General features: G+C 36.0%; 1 protein-coding gene across 1 annotated transcript in view; it reads right to left on the minus strand.

The window, feature by feature from the left end:
• LOC150109208 (plexin-B-like) overlaps positions 1 to 20,498 on the minus strand; it is a 792,153-nt gene that overhangs the window by 34,240 nt on the left and 737,415 nt on the right. The window lies entirely within an intron of this gene.

The raw sequence follows: 20,498 nt of genomic DNA on the forward strand, positions 1-20,498 counted from the left end.
GATCTCTTTGATACAAACTCCGAAGATGTTTATGCTCAGAGCCTGCAACCACCTCTTACACACATTTTATCGAAAACAACTTTCTTGTGCTCTTTATACATAGCTATTATACAAAGTAAACAACTTTTACACACACTTAATAGTAAACAAGTTTCTTGTGCTCTTTATACACAAGGTTTCGATGGCAAAGCATTGCTTTTGTTTTTGACATTCTAGAAACTTTGCCACATCTAAACATAAATGTTGTTTGCTACTGTTAGAGGCAGGTTGTATATTCTCAGAATATACGGTCGTATATTCGAATTTGAAGGATGATTTAAATAAGCTGGCAAAATGGGCAAAAGGTAATGGATACCAGTTCAATGTGGAAAAGTGTCAACTTATGCATTTTGGGATTAAAAGATTACCAGCTGTGTACAACATTCTTAGCGCATTTAAATAGCCAACATCCAAAAATCCACTTTACAATGGAACTGGAAGCTAATAACTGTCTGCCCTTCCTGGATACACTTATCACGTCTTCCAGATGGTTCCTTATCATTTTCAGTTTTTAGAAAACCCACACATACAGGGAGATATTTACACAAACAATCACACCATCACCCTTCTCAACAATATGGCATTTTAAAAACGCTAACCCACAGAGTGAGAGCAATCTATCCTAATGACAATACTCTTGCTGCTGAACTGGCTCACTTACGCCACACCTTCTTGGCCAATGGCTATAATCCTCATAAGATAAACAAAATACTAAATGCTCCTAAGAAACCCCTCCCACTATCCACCACAGAGAACTACAACAAAACAGTCACCATCCCATACATTAAAGGCACATCCGAAAAGATTTCAAGAATTCTTAATAAACATGAACTACGCACCACATTCAGACCGTGGAGCAAATTAGCAACCCTTATCCATTCACCCAAGGACAGCATTCCCCCTTTATCACATCCAGGAGTCTACAAAGTACCCTGCTCATGTAATCAAGCCTACTACGGTCAAACAGGAAGAACTGTGAACATCTGCATCAACGAACACAAAAGATACATCCGGCATTATCACTATGGCAAATTGGGCCTAGCAGACCATATTCTGGATACTCCTGCACACAGGATCAGTTGGAAGAACACAAAAGTACTACACAGAAGCTCTTACAAGGTCTGAGAGATTGTTCTTAGAGGCAACAGAAGCCCCAAAACACACTCCAAATCTCAACAAATATGGCTGTATAAATTTGCCTAAAATCTGGGAGACAGTCATCTTAAGAAAAAACTAGTACCGGTTATTTCTCTGTTTAGGACTCTAGTCTTATGTGATAGCTGCATTTTTTTTTTTCAGATCGAGTCTTTGTGTTGTTGCTACAATTTTGTTTAACTAGTCCATTGATTACACCATGTTGTTATAGTGTTTATACTCGCATATTGTGACAAACTGTTTTTGTGCTCTGAAGATGCTAGTTATAACACCAGCGAAATATCAGCAATAAGTTAATAAATTAATTATTTACTTATTTTTCTGTGTTCTAATATATACCGCTAAAAAATAAACAACATGTACGACAAACACATAAGTCTGTCCACGCGTTTATTGTTTAATTTGTACATAAATGATATAGGAAATGGCGTCAAGGGAGATATTCAGTTGTTTGCTGATGATGCAAAGTTGGGTAGCCCAATAAAAAATTAAGCTAATGTTGAGAATTAGCAGGATGATTTAAATAAGCTGGCAAAATAGGCAAAAGGTAATGGATATCAGTTTAATGTGGAAAAGTGTCAACTTATGCATTTTTGGATTAAAAGATTACCAGCTGTGTACAACATTGATGGAAAGGTACTCCAAGAGATTGATGAGGCTAGGGACTTGGAGGGGGGGTGGATAGGGAGATGAAGTTCAGAGGGAACATTGCTAAGTTGTCCAAGACTGCACATAGGATTACTTGGTTATTGAAGAACAAACTAACATCCAAAGATAAAGAGGTTATTATTCCCTTTCTTTTAAGCTTACACGGTGATCCGAATGCATTTTTGAAAATTATGGAGACAACTACCGTGTTTGAATAAAAACTTTAGTTTAATATAACTAAAATCTACATTCGACGTTTCGACCTTTATGTCAAGGTCATCTTCTGGAGCATACAACTATACACAGAAAACAAGCTACACTACAATCAAACTGGTTTGTTAAAGACACTGACCAACCGCTACAACAATTGTTGGCCTGATCTCTGGTGAAAAAAAAAAATTATACATCATTATACAAAATTATACTATAGTCCTATTATTGGTGTTATCTGTTGGTTGTAGAAATACATTGGGCACAACAACAAGTATCTATCTATATACATATATTAACATCATATACATTCCAGCTAGTTAGTATGCAATGGTTTCTAATACTAGCTGAAGACTGGCTAGAGTTCTGACTTATGCTGGATCTTATATATTAGGTAGGCTGAATGTGTGCCATCCAGATCCTTGGAATTTTCATGCCATCTTTGTTGTTGATATTTGGGTGGTTTATCAGGATTTGGCAGGCTTCCTTAAATTTCCTTTCGTACCAGGTTTTTGTGCGGTGTAAAGAGCAGATGCTTTTCCAGCTGATTTGGTGTAAGGTGTTGAGTGCGTGGTCTGAGAGGCCTGCTTCACCATAATGGTTATATTTAATGTGTCTAATGTGTTCTTTCTTGCGTATAGGGAGTGTCCGTCCTGTTTCCCCAATGTACGGTAAGTTACAGGGCAGCGGATGCAATAGACTCCAGGATGTGCTAATGGGAGGAGAGGATCCTTAGAGGAGTTGAATATGGTTTTAAGTTTAGTGGGTGGTTTAAAGGTGGCATTGAAGTTATAATGTTGTAGGATTCTGTTGATTTTTTCCGATAACCCTTTAATGTATGGAATGGCTATGGTTTTACTGTAATCTAGATTCATTTTTGTTGTTGTTTTATGGAGTATTTTATTAATAGTATTTTTGTTATAGTCATTATTTATGAATGTGTCGCTCATGATTTTTAGTTCTTGTTTCAGGGCTTGCTGGTTAGGGCAAATTGTTGTAGCTCTGTTTTTAAGGGTGTTAATGACTCCATATTTTTGTGATGGGTGGTGGTATGAATTAGCGTGTATGTATTGGCCAGTGTGTGTTGGTTTTCGGTAGACCGTGAAGGATAGACTGCCTGAAGGAAGACGTGTGACTAGTGTGTCTAGGAACGGGAGCGAATTTTGGTTTTCGATTTCAATGGTAAATTGTATGAGTTCATGTTGTTTGTTCAGGTGGCTAAGGAATGTGTTTAGCATTTGTCACCCATGCAGCCAGATAGCGAACACGTCGTCAAAGTATCTAAACTGTTGGTCTTAGCGTGGCGGAATCAAGAGCCCTTTGCTCAAAGGTTTCCATGTAGTAGTTAGTGATTGTGGGGGGGGGGGATAGTGGTGAGTCCATGGCTGTACCTTCTTTTTGTAGGTAAAATTTGTTTTGCCACACGAAGTAACCAGACTGTAGTACGTGGGCAAAGAGGGCTGTAATGTCGGGTGGAAATTTGTTCTGTAGTAGGAGAATTGTGTCATTGATGGGGGACATTAGTGAAAAGGGCAGAAACATCGAAACTGACTAATAAGTCATCTTTGTCGAGTGATATGTTTTTAATTATGTTTATAAAGTGTTGTGTGTTTTTTAATGTAGGAGGGGAAATGACCTACCAACTCCTTGAGCATTGCCACTAATTTCTTGGCTAAGTGGTAATTGGGACTGTCTATTCCTTCCACGATTGGTCGAAGGAGCACATTTGGATTGTGTATTTTCGGGACCCCATATATTTTTTTTTTTGGGGGGGGGGGTAGTGAGGTTTGAGTTTTTTAACCGTGTCTGGTGGCCAGGAAGTGACGGATTTGAGTAGTTTCTCTGTTTTATCCTTTATCCTTTTTGTTGGATTATAATTTACCATTTTATATGTGTTGTTATCAGCTACTAGTTGATTCATTTGAAGTACGTATGTTGACCTGTCAAGGACAACAGTGGCATTGCCTTTATCTGCTTTCGTTATTATTATGTTTCGTTTGGCTTTTAATGACTTAATTGCTGCTAATTCTATTTTTGTGAGATTGTTCTGTATGGTTTTCTTAGTGTTCAGGACATTACTAGTTTCTAGTCATATTTTATCTGCTATATATTGTTAGGTAGGGACCTGATGCCTCTTTCAATGTGGTAGATAAAATGAATTTGTTTACCTTTTTAGGTGCTATTGCACATAAAAAGGTAAACCTTGACATAAAGGTCGAAATGTCGAATGTAGATTTTAGTTATATTAAACTAAAGTTTTTATTCAAACACGGTAGTTGTCTCCATAATTTTCAAATGGTTATTATTCCCCTTTATAAGGTATTGATTCTTTCACATTTGGATTACTGTGCTCAAGTCTGTCACTTGGATTCCTTGGAGATGAGGAGGTGGTGAAGGTTCAGAGGAGAGTGACTAAGTTGGTGAGTGATGTAAAAAATGCTCCCTACATTGATAGATTGAGAGCTTGTGGATTGCAGAGGTTGGTTGATAGTCAGAGAAGAAGAGATATGATAGAAACATTTAAATTACTAGAAGGTTTTTATAAGACTGATGCAGGGGAAATATTTCAGCTGTGTGATAGATGGAAAAACAAGAGGTCATCCCTGGAAATTATGGAAAAGTGTGGTTAACAAGGGTGTGGGAACTAGATTTTTCATCTGGTGGGTGGTGAATGAGTGAAATGCATTGCCTGACTCAGTTGTGAGTTCTTCATCTGTAAATGAATTCAAGAAGAGTATGATAGATATTGTTTTGATAGTTTGGGTTTCATCTACTGACTCCATAGAGATACCCATAATAATAATAATGATTGTTTAATAAATGTTTGAGTTTACTTATAAAATCTTTAAACTTAGAGCAAGGTATACTGATGGACATTGAAAGCAAGATGGCTGTCTATGCATGAGTTATATTTTCATTTTAGTCAATTGTGAAATGCGAGGTGTGCTATGTATTTGTTAGATTATGTGGATAAGTTATGGATTTTTAAGGTTTGAAGAAGAGTGTTTGTGTGTGTGTGTGAAGTGCAATTGGAATGCAGAGTTGACAAGTAGTGATGTATTGGTGACTGAAGGTGATAGTAGCAAGAATGTAATGAGAACAAAAAGAGAAACCATGAAAGAGCAGAGAATGAGTGGTAAGAAAGTTAAGAAAAAGTGAGCAAGTGGTCTGGTAAAAGAAGCAATCAATTGGGGCATGAATGATGTAAGTGATACAATCATAGCAAAAGCCAGGAATAACAAATGTAGTATAAATATAGTAAATGATATGGCAGAGAATATAAGTTGGAGGAAGATGTGAAAGCAGGTGTAATGGAATAAGAACAAATGAAGAATGGTAAAGCAGCTAGCATGAAAGATATGAACACAAGAGAGGATAATAGAAATGAATTGAGGTATGCACAGAGTGAGATGAGGTGCAAGAAGGAAGGTATTAGTGTCAGATGAGTCAAAAATGAATGACTGCTATGGAATGGTGGAAAGTAGTGTAGTACTGTATGGCGACTCTATGGTGAAAGATGTGAAAATGGAGCAGGTGTCAAAAGTATGTCTGAGAAGAGCAACCACAGAAGGGTGACTGAGGCTGTAGAAATCCAGAAGACTAGGACCGTACAAGTGTTGCTAGACTGTAAATTGAAAGAGTGTGAGAGGGAAAATTGTGATTGTATTGCCAACATACAACAGTAGAGCTGAAGAGAATAGCAATGATTGCAAATGGCATGATAGTTAAGAATGTACAGGAAGACAGTACTTGAGTTTGTGGATGCATGGAATAAATTTGAAGGTAGGAGAGAGTGTTGTAAATGGTATCATTTGAGTGAAAGCAATAGTATGATGCTGGGTAGATTGTTGATAAGAGGAGCAAGGTGAGTAGCCAGTCAGAGAAATGAAAACTAGATGGTGGGACTGTAAGTTTAAGATACCGGAACTGTTGTGACAAATTCGACAAAGGAAGGCAAGATAGATGTGCAGGGATGGCCTCAAATGGAACAACAGAGTCAAAGGACACCTGAATGATGGGGTAAGGAATTGTGTGAAGAAAAGGAGACCAAGCAAAAGCTACTAAATGTGGTATCTGAATGTATCCCTAGTGTTCGAAGAATAAATAAGTTGGGAGTAAAATGGATGTGCAATCTTATTAAACAAGAGATCCACAAGAAGATGATGTGGAAAGAATATCATAAGAATATGAGTGAGAGGAATGATGAAATATATAAAGCTCAGGCCAGTAAAGTAACAAATATTGTGTGAAAGTTAAATTGGAGTATGAGAAGAAATTGGCTATAAAGGCAATCCAAAATAATTTTATCATTATGGTGCAAGCAAAAGAAAGAATGAATGTGGAAGAATAACTTTATTGAATGCAGATGGTACACTAGTGTCAGAAGCTAATGAAATTGTTCAGTTAATGAGTGCTCACTTTGCTAAGATATATCAACCAGGTGTATGGACCATGGTGCACATTGCTAATACTACACTGGATGAAGAGTTAGAGGTGCATGAAAATGAGGTTGAAGAGCTGTTGCATAACCTGGATAAGAATTTGTCAATAGGGATAGGTGAAATATCAGCACATTTGCTAAAGGAATGTTCAGTCGAACTAGTGTCTAACTACTGACTTATCAATATCTCTGGTGTGGTAGTGAAGATTTTAGAGAAGTTGGTAAGAACTCACATACAGAAATGGGTAGACAAACAAGCTATACTCCACAAGGAGCAGCATGGGTTTACTAAAGGAAAGTCATGTTTTAGCAATTGCTCATATTTTATAACAATGTTACAGCCAAGTTGGATAAAGGAAATGGATACACTATGATAATGTTGGATTTTGCTAAGGCATTTGATAGGATACCACACGAAAGGCTGTTGTATATATTAGCAGGTTATGCTACAAGAAACTGATGAGGCTAGGGATCTGGCATAATGGTGGATAGGAATTTGAAGTTCAAAGGTCACATAGCAAAAGGTGCAAATACAACTCAGAGGATAATTGCAATGTTAAAGCAAACCTTGATATGTAAGAATAAAGACGTTAATTTGCTTCTTATAATTGATATAGAGCCTTCATAAGACCACACCTGGAATATTGTGCACAGATTTGATCTCCCAGGTTTCAAGGGGACTAAAGAAGCTGTGGAAAGAGTGCAAAGAAAAGTTACAAAGATTATATCGATCATGGGATTTAGTTTATGAGAAATGATTGCGGGTATGTGAATTACAGACTGGTTAAGAGGAGAAAAAAGGATGATATGATGGAGTCTATAAACTTTTGAATGGGTGTTATAGGATACTGTCTGATGGGATATGTTATAGGATATTGTCAAAACCATGATGAAATTTTTCATTATATAGAATGTGGGGACATCCATGGAAGTTAAGTTTGCTCACATTCAAGAAAGATGTAAGAGCTAGGTTTTTCTCTCACAGAACAATGAATGAGTAGAATAGTTTGTCTGTAGAGGTAGTGAGTGTATCTAGTGTGAATGAATTTAAGAGAAGGTATGACAGCTGGTTTTAGTGATTTATAGCCTCCCTTAATGAGTCCTTGACTCCCTGGAGGTCTCACATAATAATAATAACAATAATAATGGTGCTGAGGCCAGCCATCTAGTTTGAAGGTGAGGTAATGAATTTTAGATATTTAGTGGGATGCTACTACTACAAGCTAGGGGGATAATTCTGAAGTATTCACACAGATGAGACTGGTGAATGACAGAAGGGTGATAATAATGGGTGACTTTAATTCGATCTCCTGAGTAAGGAGATCAAATTCTTTAAGCTACTTAGGAATAACTATCTTAGGCCACATATAGCTAAAGCAAAGATATTGTCTCATATGGTGATATGAGATTGATTCAATGATATTGTCTCATATGGTGATATTATTATTATTACGAGACACCTCCAGGGAGTCCCAAGACTCATCAAGGTGGGGGACACCTACTCTACAACTCTGTCTCCACCAACTACAACGAACTGCAACTACCATCATCATCTACATCAACACCATCTACTGCCCACCACCACCACTAGTAATATGATAAATTAAGGCAACAGATTAGTGATTTATAGTGCATTGATCAATGGAAGGAAAGAGAGAGAGAGATTGCAGTGCTTAGGAGTTGGTCCAGAATCAATTACTTATTGACATGTCAGACTGTATTTCTAAGGTTTACAGGATAGAGGAGATTATTCAACTAATTGTGTCCATTTTGCTCAAAGCTATCAACCAACTTGGTATATGCAACATTAAGCTCAATGTCCACCCTCTATACTGGAGGAAAAAATGCAGGTGTATTAGAAGGAAGTGCAAGAGCTGTTGCATAATCTGAATATGAATTTAGCAATAGAGACTGATGGGATATTAGCATGGATGCTAAAAGAGTGTGAATCTGAACTGGTTGTTCCTTTGACCTGGCTGTATAATTTGAGTCTCTGCAGAGGAAAGATTCCATAGGAGTGGAAATAATGTGTGATAAGCACATTGCACAAGGGTAGTGTAAAGACTGACGAGTCTAACAATTGATCATCATTATCTCTGGAGTGGTGGTTGTGAAGTTTAAGAAAAGGAGATCACATACAGCAATAGGCTGACAGAGAATCTATAATTTGTGATGAACAGCATGAAGGAGAGGTCATGTTTGAGGAAACTGCTCATGGTTTATAATGTCACACTTCAGTTAGAAAGGGGAATGGATACACCATAATACTTTTGAACTTTTCTAAAGCTTTTGTCAGGATTCAGCATAGAAGGCAATTCAAAATAAAATACTAGTTTGAAAAAGAGGATGGCTCACTGCCAAACATCAAAAAGTGGTGTATGGGAGATGTGAGTCTGCAAGATTTAAGGTGACCAGAGGTGTACTCCAGGGATCAATCCTTGGTCAATTATTATTCAATCTTTACATTAATGATACTGGAAAAGATTTAACAAATGATATACACCTATTTGCTATTGATGCAAAGATAGGTGGAGTAATCAGGAATGCAACAAATGCAGCACTTGCAGAATGGTTTGAATAAGCTGGAATTGTGGGAATGTGAAAATGGCTATCAGTTCAAAGTTAGTAAACATAAAGTTATGCACTTTGGTGTGATGAGATATATAATAGTGTATTACATTAGTGGGATTATGCTAAAAGAAACTGACTAGGATAGGAATCTTAAAATTTTAGTAGATAGGATGTTGAAGTTCAGGGGTCCTATAGCAAAAACTGTAAATACAACTAAGAGAATAACTGTAATGCTGACATGAACTACAACATGTAAGAATACGGAAGTCATTTTGCTTCTTTACAAGGCTTTGATATGACTTCATCTAGACTATTCTGTGCAGATCTGGTTTCATCCCTTAAAGATGATACTGGGACTATAGAATGCAGATTATGAAGAGAGATGAGAATTTTTGGACTGCAGACTCTGTCAGAAACTAGAAGAGGGATGATATAATAGAGACCTGCAAAATTTTGAAAGAATCATACCAGTAGATGGAATTTGATATTTTATGAAGGGAAGGGCGAGAATGAGAAGGCATCCATGGAAGTTGTGAATGAATGCAGTCAAGAAGGGGATGAGAGCTAGAATTTTTTTCTCTCAGAGAGTGAAAGGCTCCCCAAAGGCTTGCCTTGGAGGGTTGTGAGTGCAGATAATATGAATAAAGAGAAGGTATGACATGGTGTGAGTGATATGTGGCCTCTCTCGATGAGCCTGACTCCATTGGAGGGTCTTGTAGTGGTAGTAGTAATATAATAATTGGACATTATATCAAATTTGATATTATTATATCAAATATTATATTTAAATTGTAAGTCAGTAGTTAGAATTGAAGGATGTACAGGAAAATGGTTCGATGTTAAATCAAGTGTGAGACAAAAGAATACACATTATCTCTACTGTTATTCATCATCTATATGGATCACATTATGAAAGAAAGTGGCATTAATTGTGAGAAGTGCAACTTGGCTCTCTATGCAGATGATGTTATAAATCCATGAATAAATCCAGGATTTTTTGGCTAGATTGAATAATGGTATGAAATTCAGCAAGAAAAAGGCAAAGACTACAAAAATAGGTAATAACATGGAAATCTTCAACTGCATTTTCACTGGAAAAACTACAGAACAAGTAAAATATTTTAATTATTTAGACTCAATTCTTAGTGATGATGACAAATTAAATATGGAAGCAAACTACAGAATTTGAAAAGGCTGGTATGGTGGGAAGCTATATGAATAAATTTATGTGGTTGAGTGTATAGCATACTTCCTCTTCAACCACTAGGTTGTGGGTTTGTATCCTGCCTTGGATATAGCTGTTTGTAAAAGCCCTCTCGATAAGCTTTATAGCTTCTTTAGTTTATGGGGCTTGACTTTAAAAAAAAAATATATATATATATATATATATATATATATATATATTGAGAGATAGAGAGAGAGAACAACAGATTAGTAATAATGCAAACTTAATTGTGTAGTAGTCATCATATCTTATACATCCCTTGAAGATATTAATTATATAAGGAAATTAATAATGATGATAATCAAAGATACAGGAAATGATTTAAGGGAAATATCTAGATATATATACTGATAATGAAAATTAGATAATAATAATAAAGGTATGTATAAATATATATATGTGAAACGTTTTTTACCTTGGGGAAAATATATATTAAGGATACCAAGTAATTTTATAAACTTGGTTTTTTTTACTCCATCTCCCAAGTAAGCAAAACAGTTAAGTTTGTGCCTGAACGTAGTTCAAGTCTAAAGGTAGTGCAACACCAGGGCAACTCGTTGTAAAGGTGGGTAAAGTTCTGATCACTATTCTTAGTATTTCCCATAATGTAAAACACATCTCACTAAGAGATGTATACTGTTATACATTATGGGTGTGTGTGTGGGGGGGTCACTACCCAGACTGGTTTCAACTTTTTTTGAGGTCTCCTCATTGAGTAGCTAGACCCTGAAATACCAAGGTTTTTAGTAATACAGGCACAAACTTAACTGTTTTGCTTACTTGGGAGAAGGAGTAAAAAAAAACCAAGTTTATAAAATTACTTGGTATCTTTAATATACACACACATATATATATATATATATATATATATAATTCTGTAGAATGATTTAAATAGACTGACAGTATGGACAAATCATAATGGCTATCAGTTTAATCTGGAAAAGTATAAGCTTAACTCTGGTTGAAAAGCTTATAAGTCAGCTATTCATAACTATTATTTTTCAGGAAATTACAATGTATACTAAATATTAATTATAATAACTTTAATTAAAAGTATAAGGTTATACACTTTTGGATGAAGCAATGATCAGACTAGAGATTTTGAGAGTTTGTATCGACAGGGAATTGAAGATTAGGTGGTATATTGCAAAGGTGGTCAAAACTGAGAAGCAGAAACAGGGATGTTATTATCCCTTTTTATAAGGCTTCAATATGGCCATATCTGGAATATGGTGTACACAGATCTGACTGTATGGATTCCTTAAGGAATGGGGGAGGAGACAGAAAAAATGGTGAGAGACCAAAATTGTGACAGTTGTATGGGTTACAAAGGCTAGCTAGATAAATCCAAAAGAGGGGATATGATAGAAACATATGTTATGGTGGTGGGTTTTATAGGATTGAAAAATACGAGGTTTTTCAATAGATGTAGGAAGGAAGAGAATAAGCGCTCACCCCCCCCCCTGGAAAGTGTGTAAGAGTGTTTAACAAGGGCATGAGAACTAGGTTTTTCATCAGGAGAGTGGGGATGGATGGAATGGATTGCTAGAGTCATCTTGAGTACTTTGTCAGTGAATGAGTTCAAGGTCAAGGATAAGTATGACGGGCATTATGTGAATAATGGTTAATGCAGACCTTCCATGATGAATTTTTGACTTCATGGAGATGTCCAAGAAAACAATAATAACAATCTCCATATTTTGTACATTTTGTTTATTTACCTTGGCAAACATCAAAAGACATCTGACATAAAGCATTTTTAAATGAAATTGATTATCTTGGAAACTGTTATCCTAGTTCAGTAGTTCAAACCTGGAATTCACAAATTTCATACCACTGGTCTGTAATCTGGAGTCATTACATGCAGAAACTGCAAACTTTAAGCATACAATTTCAATTCCCACATTTCTGTTAAACCATATGCATTATTGAATGCAGCACTTGAAGATGACAAGTTGCAGAGTGTATTCACTTGAACAAAAACTAAGGACAAACACTTGCTATGTGCATATGTTACTGTAAAAGCCCGAAAATTGGTAAATCCAAGGTTTTAACGGTAAATCCTAGCATTTACCATAGTGAGGTGGTAAAAGTCTGAAAAATGCTTGTAAACTCTTCCATTTCAGGCTTTTACCAAACCATTTCGGTAAATGCCAGCATTTACCAACACCAATTGGTAAAAGCCCGAAATAAGCGATGAGTCTGTCTGAGCCTGTAGTCTGCAGGTCCCAACATGCTTGTGACTCTCTTAGCTGTTCACGTACCTAACTGCTGAGTCGAATGTGAGTATAGACGTGTGTGAGCAGCAACAATCTAGAATGAGTTTGTTTTTGTGCTAATATGTTTTACGTTATTTTTAATTTCTTGTTAGGTTAGGTTAAGTGCAAAGAAAATTTTTTAAGTGCCGAAGAAGTCAGAAAGAAAGAAATAAGTGTATGTGAAGTGGTAAAAAAGTTTTCTTTAGTTGGTAGACAAGGATTCAAAAAATGCAACTGTTGAAAGAAGTGTACCATGAAGATGTGTTTGTGCAAATCAGCCAATTTACTTTGCAACTCTAAATATCACAACAGTCAACCTTGCTGTAACAAATAAGTTTAATTATATTGGAAGTTTATTTTCCACTTGGTTAGACTATAATAAATTTAGTTTAATCCTTTACCCAAGTGTGGGCAAAGAAAGTTTGCACCTGAAGTATCTTCAGGACTGAGGCAACTCGTTGTCCACCTTTACTACGAGTTGCCTCAGTCCTGAGGCAACTCGTAGTAAAGGTGGACAAGCTCTCATCTCTCCTTGCAGACATGTATAATGCTATGCATTAAGGGAAGAGGGCCACTACACAGACTGGTTTCGACCTTTATTGAAGTCTTGTCAGTGGGAGCCACACCCAGAAGTGGTGATAATAAGGCATAAGCAATGGAGAGGTCATATTTACTTATACGAGTTGCCAAAAGGTGTACCACCTTATTATTAATTTACTCTGGATTTAGAGAAGGATGTTGGAAGTTTATATTCCACTTGGTTAGACTATAACAAATTTAGTTTAATGACGAGACCTCAATAAAGGTCGAAACCGGTCTGGGTAGTGGCCCTTCCCTTAATGCATAGCATTATACATATCCGACAAGGAAATGTGCTTTGCATTATAGGAGATACTGAGACAAGGAGTGATGAGAGATTGGTCCATTTACCGAAATTATCCCTAAGTGTGATACTACGAGTTGTCCCAGTCCTGAAGATACTTCAGGTGCAAAATTTGTTTGCTCACACTTGGGTAAAGGATTAAACTAAATTTATTATAGTCTAACCAAGTGGAAAATAAACTTCCAACATCTTTCTCTAAATCCAGAGTAAATTAATAATAAGGTGGTAAGGTCGAAACCGGTCTGGGTAGTGGCCCTTCTCTTAATGCATAGCATTATACATGTCTGCAAGGAGATCTGCTTTGCATTATGGGAGATACTGAGACAAAGAGTGATGAGAGCTTGGTCCACCTTTACTACGAGTTACCTCAGTCCTGAAGATACTTCAAGCGTAAACTTTGTTTGCTCACACTTGAGTAAAGGATTAAACTAAATTTATTAAAGTTTATTATAATTTGATAATGTTGAAGGAATTGTGATTAATAAGTTACTTTTATTTTATGAACATTTTCTTATAATAGATTAATTAAATGTTTTAAATAATAAAGCAGTTATGCTTAATGTTATTCTGGACATAAATGACTGTTAGATTATTTTAAAACTTACATGTTCAAAGAATAATTAAAAATTAAAACACACACACACACACACACACTTAAAGCACAATACCAAGTCAAACAAAACGGGTTTTTACCAATTGGTGTTGCTAAATGCTGGCATTTACCAAAATGGTTTGGTAAAAGCCGGAAATGGAAGCATTTACAAGCATTTTTTGGACTTTTACCACCTCAGTATGGTAAATGCTAGGATTTACTGATAAAACCTAGGATTTACCAATTTTCTGGCTTTTACAATAACATATATACTACTCTCTCAAAGAAGAACATCTGTTACCTTAAGAATTTACTGATGATCTTGATGGTTGCATATCTGTGATGCACTGCTCCATAGTTTTTTGGACCTATGTGCCAGATTTAGAAAGTGCTTTTTCCATTTTGCAAAATTGTGACAGATTATGATGATTCACACATCAAGAAGCAGAGGTATCTATCAGCTACTAAATGAAACTATGATATTTGCTCATGATGGTTCCATATCTCCTTTCTTTAAATTTTTTAAATTTGAGCCTTAAGTTATCATTGTTGTTGTTATTACACCCTTCATGGAGTCAGGAGATTCATTCGACTGACAACATATTACCATACTGAATCTTAAAATCCTTAACCCTCCCTGCATTAATAACATATTCCAGTAATTAATAATTTTAACTGGACATGTGCATTCTACATTATAAAGTAACTTTATGGCTTATACATGTAGCAAAAATTATATAGAATTTTATTAAACACTCCAATATATTTCATCCAAAGTTATGTGGACTTTGTCATGGAGACAGACCATTAATTACAGTGGTATCTCGCTAATCCGAAGCTCTTTAGTCCGAACCCCCCAGTAATCCGAACTGCAGTTTGAAAAAAAAAAAGTTTTATTTTTGCGTATTATTATTTTTATTTAATAATTAATATTTTAACTATTATTATTTGTTTTATTATTATTATAGTAGAGTATTTTTTTCATACTGTTGATTGTACCGTTATACTGGAGGCCTATTTTGATTTATTGTGTGTTCATGTTTGCTTTTTTATACTGTACAGTACATACTGTATTGTTGGCATGGATCACAAGTACAGTATACACAAAAAGAGGAAATTCAAAACGTGCATAATTTGGTTAAAAATATAAATTCAGATGTTGAAATTTCACAAAAAGATGTTACGGAATGGGTTACAGGTAGAACTGAAAGTGAATTCGGAATCAAATCAGATGCTGAAATTATAAATATGATACTACAGAATGAATTAGAAGATGATGATGAAGAACTCAAAGAAAAAAAAAGTAAAACATGAAGAGGTAGTTGACAGTTTTAGTATGTAAATGAGCTAAGCAGAATGATACTAATGCAGCTCCGAGAAGAAGTATTTGAAAAAAGTTTAGCTTCCAAGAAGCAAAAGAAAATCAGTGACTTTTTTTTTACAAAGAAATAAACTTTTTTTGTGTTATTTTGTAAAATTTTTTTGTGTTGTGAACAAGAAAGTGATACTTTTTTACGCAAATTAAGTTACGTACTAAACTATGCAATTTTATTAAATCAGAATCCTCAACAATACAGGTACATACAAATTAAATTTTTTTACTAAAATAAACTTGTGTACTGTATTATTTTTTTGTTTTAATTTACAGTAATTACAGTACAGTAGCGTTTTTTCCCTATCAGTTACTTCATTTATTTACAGAATTAAATTCATGTACCATTAGAATCTGATTATTTTTATCTTAAACGCTAGTTATTGTTACCTCTTGGAGGAAAATTCGCTAATCTGAACATGAACGGTTTTTATTAGTTCGGATTAGCGAGATACCACTGTATATTCAAAAGATGATTCACAACAAGTCATAACTCATGTGCATATTAGTTCGTGTCTCGGTCGCAGCTGAAGTACATGCTATTACATTATTAGATTTCAAAGGAACAATTATAAAAAGTTGAGTAGATAAAAAAAAATTATGAACAGTTAATACTGATCACTTCCCAAAACTTGGATATCGGCATGCAGTCTTCAGGTTCAGGTTTGGACGATTTTACAGAGTTTCACGTTTCTAGGAAAAGATGATTTTCCTAGAAAATTTTAATTTTTTAAATAAAATTTAAAATTTTCAAAGAAAATTTTATTTTTTAAATAAAATTCTATATAATTTTTATTATATGTGTAAGCCAAAAAGTTACTTTATAATATTCCAGTAATTATTATTATTACGGGTATCTCCATGGAGTCAGTAGACTCATCGTGGAGTCTACTGACAAAGAACATTTAGACGTAAATGTGCTTCGTAAATTCATTTACAGACGAAGAACTCACAACTAAGTCAGGCAATGAATTCCACTCATTCACCACCCTCCAGGCAAAAAATCTTGTTCTCACACCCTTGTTAACCACACTCTTCCTTAATTTCCAGAGATGACCTCTTGTTCTTCCATCACTATCACACAGCTGAAACATTTCTCCTGCATCAATCCTATAAAAACCCTTCAGTAATTTAAATGTTTCTATCATATCCCCTTTTCCGCCTATCAACCAACCTCAGCAATCCACAAGCTCTCAATCTATCAATGTAGGGAGCATTTTTTACATCACTCACCAACTTAGTCACTCTTCTCTGAACCCTCTCCACAGCCTCCTCATCTCCAAGGAATCCAGGTGACCATACCTGAGCACAGTAATCCAAATGTGGAAGTATCCACACTTTATAAAGGGGAATAATAACCTCTTTATCTCTGGATGTCAGTGTGTTCCTCAACAACCAAGTAATCCTATGTGCAATCTTGAACACCTTAGCAATGTGTCCCCTGAACTTCATCTCCCTATCTACCAACACCATTAAGTTCCTAGCCTCATATCTCTTGGAGTACTGTTCCATGAATGTAGTACACAGCTGGTAATCTTTTAATCCCAAAATGCATAACTTGACACTTTTCCATCATCATCAGCAAACAACTGAATATCTCCCTTTAAGCCATTTCCTACATCATTTATATACAAATTAAACAACAATGGCCTAAGCACAGAGCTCTGGGGCACAACACTGGTCACCTGCCTCATCCTGGACTCGGCTCCTCCATACGTCACCTTCTGGTATCTCTCCCTGAGCCATTCTCCTATCCATATCACCAATTTAGTATCCATTCCCATCTGCTCCAATTTGCATAACAGTGGTCCATGGGGGTATCCTGTCAAAGGCCTTAGCAAAATCCAGAAGTACCACTGTGTAGCCAGTTCCTTTGTCCAACTCAGATGTCATTCTATTATAAAAAGTTAATAGATTGCTAAGGCAGGATCTACCTTTAACAAAACCATGTTGGCCTCTATACAGTATCATATTCTGATCCACCCATTCTTGAATTTTGTCTTCAACCAACTTTTCCAATACTTTTACCACTACTCCTGAAATGGTGATTGGTTTGTAATTAACTATCGCAGTTTTAGAGCCACCTTTATGCAAAGGAACCACTTTGCCTAACTTCCACTCCCTAGGGATCATACCAGAGTTCAAACTTAAGTTAAATATCCAAGTAAGAGGGGGTTGACAATTCCTTTGCACATTCACACAACACTCGAGCTGATATTCCATCTAAACCTACAGCAGTGTTTGCATTTAAATTTTGCAATATATTAAATACCTCTGATTTCATAACTTCAATTCTCACATTGGTTATTGCTACAGGTACAGAGATATCCTCACTTGGGTGATAGACTTTTGAAAAGTGATCACTCAGTAACTTGACTATTACATCTGAATTTGTCACCTCAATACCATCAGCACCCACTAAAGTTATCCTTCTGAAGTCATTCTTCCTTTTACTTGCCACACAGCAGAAGAATTCTTTGGGATTACCCTTGATCTCATTGGCTAAGGTCTTCTCATAATCTGATTTAGCTTTTCTTACTATGCTGGTAACCTTCCTAGCATGAGCATTGTACTGCTCATGGGTGTACTGATCGCATTTCTCCTTGTACATTCTCAATAACATTTTCTTTTTTTGCAGATCAAGCTTGATACTACTGCTCATCCATCTAACGCCTACCTTGTTTGTCTTCCTGACCATGGGGACACAATCTGATATTGCTTTCCTCAGATACCTGCTGATTTTATCTCATGCACTGCTAACACCTTTCCCCTGCAATATGTTCTGCCATGGGACTGCTGCAAGCTCACTCCGAAGCTTGTTATAATCACCTAACCTGTAGTTTCGTATATATATATATATATTGCTTCTTAAGAGAGAAATCCACAGATTTTGCAACCTCCCAAGTCAATACCATATGATCGCCTTCACCAATTGGAGGTAACAAGGTCACCTTACTTATGCATATATGCTCTGAACCAATAACCAGGTCCTACACTCTCACATCACGTCCTTTCAGTTATGTGCTGTTTCAAGTAATTATCTCGTAGAAGATGTATGAACTCCATTTCCTTCTTACTACGTGATATTTCCTCCTTCCAACTGATATCACCATAATTAAAATCCCCCATAATAATCACTAAACCTGCACTCATTGCCCTAATTTGCTGATACATGAATTCAATATCTCCACCTGTACCCCCTGGCCTATAGCAGCATCCAACTGTATATTTGGTTGCATTGGTCACTATTTCACACCAGACTGCCTCAAATGAACTCTCATTCACATGTCTATCATCTTGATATACTACTTTCTTTGGCTGCAACACATCAGCCATCATCAACAGTACTCCTCCCCCTGTTCTATCTTCTCTATCCTCCCTGAAAATATTGTACCCATCACATTCAATTCCAGTGACCACATCTTCTGCTGACAGTCAAGTTTCACTAATGCCTACAACTTTTGGTGAGATTGCACTGACTAATGCCAAAAATTCTTCTCTCTTATTTCGAATGCTTCTTGCATTGGTATACAAAAATTGCAGATTCCCTCTAGTTCTTGTACTGGCTCTAGAACTGATATACAAGTCACTAATTTCAGTAGTTCCATGCCGATTTTTATCCTCTCTCTTCTACAATTTATTCTGCGAATAAGGATCAATAAATATCCAATCACTGCTAAAGTTTCTCTCTCTCTTACACTCAACCTTTTCAATATTACTTTCCCTGCCCAATTACTTCAACTTGTTCAGAAAACAGTAACTTCTTCAATCGCTTATGTCCTTCCATGTTCAGATGCAGCCCATCTCTAGCATACAACTGTCTTTTTCCTTCAAACACACTCCAGACATCAACAAATTCCAAACCTGTTTTTTTGCCCATTCTTGTAATCATATCATTCATTATCATCGCTCATCTACTTAACTCGTAACTGTCAAAACAAGGCAGCACACACACTATCCTCTCATTGACACTTTTCCTCTTCACAATATCTAACAATGATCTTAAATCTCTTGCTACCTGATTTATACCACCACTCAGATCATTTGTACCCACCATAACTATCATCTTGTCTGCATCATGCCCTTTCTTTATTACTAAAGCCACTCTTTCTATTGTCCCACCAGCCAAGCACTCCATTCTAAATATTAAAGCTACAACCCCACTCCTCTGTCCAAGTCAAAAGTCTATTCAAATCATCTTGAAGGATAACTATCCCCAACTTTACATTATCAACAAACAATTGAAAATTCTTTGTCAGTCCACATGATATAAAGATAATGCCTGTACACCCTGTTTAATACAATAACATGTTATGTAATGCATTCCAATCACTGACAATTCTCCATGTGAAAAATCTACTCCTCATACCCCTCATACATAACTTTCAGTGATAGCCTCTGGTTCTTCCCCTCACACCTGCTACTCTTTTTATAATCTCCTCTGGATTAACCCGATAAAATCCCTTCACTAACTTAAATGTTTCCATCATATCACCTTTTTTAATGCTATCCACTAAACTCTGTAATTCATATTTTTTCAACTTCTCTTCATAGCCAGCATTCCAAAGTATTCCAGTATTCCTGGACCATCTTCAATGTTTCCACATCACATTGAAAACCAGGTGACCAAATCTGAGCACGACAGTTCAAGTGTGGTCAGATGAGTGCTTTATATAGTGGCATAACCACCTCCTTATTCTTACATGTTAGTGTACTTCTTATCATAGGCAGTACAATGTGCAGTATTAGTAAGACTTGCAACATGCTCTCTAAACTTCAGTTTGCTGTCAACCATCATTCCTAAATCTTGAATCTCATCCACTTCCTGCAGTACAGCACCATCAATACAGTACACTGCCTTATATTTCTGCACTTGAAAGTGCAACACCTTGCACTTATAAATATTAAAACTACAACCCCACTCCTCTGTCCAAGTCAAAAGTCTATTCAAATCTTCTTGAAGGATAATTATCACCAACTTTACATTATCAACAAACAATTGAAAATTCTTTGTCAGTCCACATGATATAAAGATAATGCCTGTACACCCTGTTTAGTACAATAACATGTTATGTTATTTCACCAGTAGTACAATGCATGGATA

The sequence above is a fragment of the Typopeltis vanoorti genome, chromosome 2, assembly GCF_054136105.1.
Source record: "Typopeltis vanoorti isolate ZY-2024b chromosome 2, IOZ_Tvanoo_1.0, whole genome shotgun sequence".
NCBI lineage: Eukaryota > Metazoa > Arthropoda > Arachnida > Uropygi > Thelyphonidae > Typopeltis > Typopeltis vanoorti.